The following is a 3,326-nucleotide window of genomic DNA, read 5'->3' as shown; positions in this document are numbered from 1 at the left end:
GTGTGTGTGTGTATGTGTGTAATATTAAACAGAACCATCAGTTTCACTTCTTAAATAGGATGTATTGAAGGAAATATTTGGCAGATTTGAAGGAATTAGTCATGAATGAGAATTCTAATACTGTGTGCTCTAAATTCCCCATAAACATGAAAGAAGCTAATTTATAAGAAATGTGGGCATGAAGAGTTAGAATCAGAAGGATAGCACAAGAATCCTATCAACTGTTGCTTTTTTATGTATTTAAATGACTTAGGTTTTTACTCATAAGGCACTGCAGAACCTTTTTAGTATTTTGAGCAGAGGGACAATGATGTAACTCACTGTCTTTGTTGAGAATGGACCATCAGTTGTTTGTAGGCAGGAAATAGGGAATAAAGAATCAAAAAAATCCTCTAGGATGTTACGCAAAACTCCTGTCCAAAGAGTATGCTGACTTCCATCTTTAGGGTAGTGGTGGAGGTGATAACTAGTGGTTTGCTTCTGTATATATTTTAAGGGGGCAGCTCACAGAATTTCTGAGTGATACCCCTCAGGCCACATTGGCAGCAGATGACAAAAGAACAAAGAGAAACTCTCTGGACTCCTTTTGCAATTTGAAATTATGACATATAGCCCAAGGGTGAGACCTGCAATTTTTCATGGAGAACTATACCAAAGATATTAAGAACCAAGAAAACCACCCTGCCTTTTTCTTTGGGATTTCATAGTGTTTGACTTGTTGCTTTGAAATTTGATTCATATAACATCTTTATTTGCACTTTGGTTTTCTCTGTTTTTTCATGCTCTGGCAGAAAACGACTATCTTAGCCTCCTGATAGTCCTTGCAGTTTGGCTATAAATGCCTATCCCATCTTCCTAAGAGAAAAATCCTACTGGCTCAGTCCAGGCAGTAGATTGGCTGCCTTGTGAGTCAAGTGATCAAGGGATCTGGTGGCTCATTCCATAGTGAAAGAAGAACATGATCATGAATGGTATCTCAGTATAGTTGTGCAGTTAGACTTTTCTGTGTGGACAGGGCAGTTCTTAAGGAATCGGCTTAACAACTGTATAAATATGCAAAATGTTGTATATGTATTATCAGATCATCTTAGCTGTAACAGTACTTAAAATGCACTATAAAGTCTGAAAAACCAATTACTTTGGCTTAGTTATTTTTAATTACTTCGGTAAATGACAAAAATAGTAATTTTTAATTTTGAAAAAGAAACTATTCACTCAAACCTGTACTCATCAATAACCATTTTTAATTCTTTATTAATATCATTTTAGACATCCCCACATGAATAAATAGAATAAATATACCCGAATAGATAGATGGACAGAATTAACATGAAAACAGGGAATCAAAATATAAAGGCTATTTTAATAGTGTTAACTGAATTTTATTTGAACTAATTAAAAGAGAAAAGAGGAACTAAAATAGAGGGTATGGTTGAATTTCAGACATACTAGTTTTTCTCTCCAAAAGACAAACACATAAATTCTTGTAGGAACCATTTGAGCTAAGTGAAAAGGAACTGGAAGAAAAAATATCCATTCTTGTAATAGCACCGAGATAAGCCTTGGCCTTTCGCTTATTCTCAGAGAAACAGCCGAGTAGGAGTCCTCATTGTGCTGAGCGTGGTTTTCAGTGGCAGACCATTAAATTCCTTGACAGGGCTTGAAGGCCTTGTCTGTGCTTTAAAAGGGAGCACATATCTAGAGAGCTTAGATTATATGCTTTAGATTAGAAGCTAAGAAAGAGAACTCGAGCTATGTTTTCAGAAGGACAAGAGATTATAGTGATTTACACAGTCTTAAGTTTTACAAATTCTGGAAAAGCTTAGGAAAGTGACACGGCACAGCCAGGCACTACTCAATAATACAGAGATCACACTGATAATTTATTCTTATACGAATCAAGGCACAGAAAAAACAGAGAAAGAAAATAGAAAGCATTTGAAGAAGACTGTTTAAGTATCGGAACACCTTCTATGAGCCGAACATTTAGGGGAGATGGTGCCCTAGACAAAGCATCGGAGCACCCAAAATCCCTGTGAAGAACTGTTACATCAAACTCACATAGTTCAACTATGTCAGGCAGTAGATCATTAAATAGACTCACTTTGTTGAAATTTCCACCCCTCCCAAAAACAGAGTGCTTCTAATTTGGATTCTTATAAGTAGTTCTATTAATATAATGCACTATTTTCTAAATGGAGTTAATAATTTAAAACTTATGGTTGGAATTTATTCATTTTTGTTTTTATATCAGACTGCTGGTTTAAAGTGCCAAATTAAACAGCATCTCATTCTAGGTTCTCATATTTAATATCTGAGCATTACTGTATAAAGTTATTGTTAATAGGTCTATCTGTACCAGGTAATAGTTTAGATAAAGAGGTGATGAGTTTGTCATGAGCACAGAGTTTAGAGAATATTAACAGGAAAAACAACTAAAACTGCATTAATTGATTCAGAGAACTTTTATGCTTGAAACTATATATTGCAATAGGATTGCAATTTAGAGTATCAATTTGCCCCCAATACTTTGCTGTTATTACTTCTGATTAATTTTTGATTCAAGTAAAATGTCAGTTTTAAACATGTCAGTTTCTTCCATTATATAGTTGTCTGCTAATAAAACTATTGTTTACACATAAAATTACAATATATATTTTGCATTGATTTCTCTAAATTAAAAAAAATTTGTCTGTATTCTAAGTTCCAGATAGGGAGGTGCCAGGCCTGGGTATGATCAATTTCTGGCTTCCAGGTTCTTTCATTCTGAAGAATGTGATCAATATTTTCCAAGCATTTGTTGAATGAATTGAGTTCACATAATTCCTCTTGAGTATTTTTACACTTTAAAGCATGTTATGTAGGAATAAAAATATTTATTTTACTTTTTATTGACAATTCATGCATTTCTTAATCTTTAAGCATACAAAAGAACATATTTATAATTTATCTATATGAATCAATACACTATGCAATAGTTATTTTCCAATTACACAGGAATTTTGTTTTCCTTTTCCCTTCTATTCTTTTTCTTTTTCTTTCTTTCTTTTTTTTCATGGCACTGGGCATTGAACTGAGGCACTTGCACTTGCCAAGGAAGGGTTTATTCTACTGAATAAACATCTCCTCGACTCAGGAGTTTTGTTTTTCTTACGAAAGTTTTTAAAATGAGTGGAAATGAAGGAAACTTAAAAATGCATCTTAATTTTAAAATACTACTAAAATACAATGTGATTTTTTTCCATTTATGGTTTATAATATTGTTTCAAAAATATCTTTGTCTTCCTAATATCCATTAAGTGGTTGCACGAGGTATTATCATTTAA

The sequence above is a fragment of the Octodon degus genome, unplaced genomic scaffold (genome assembly GCF_000260255.1).
Source record: "Octodon degus isolate 3935 unplaced genomic scaffold, OctDeg1.0 scaffold00160, whole genome shotgun sequence".
Taxonomy (NCBI): Eukaryota; Metazoa; Chordata; class Mammalia; order Rodentia; family Octodontidae; genus Octodon; species Octodon degus.
This window is presented reverse-complemented; position numbering follows the sequence as displayed.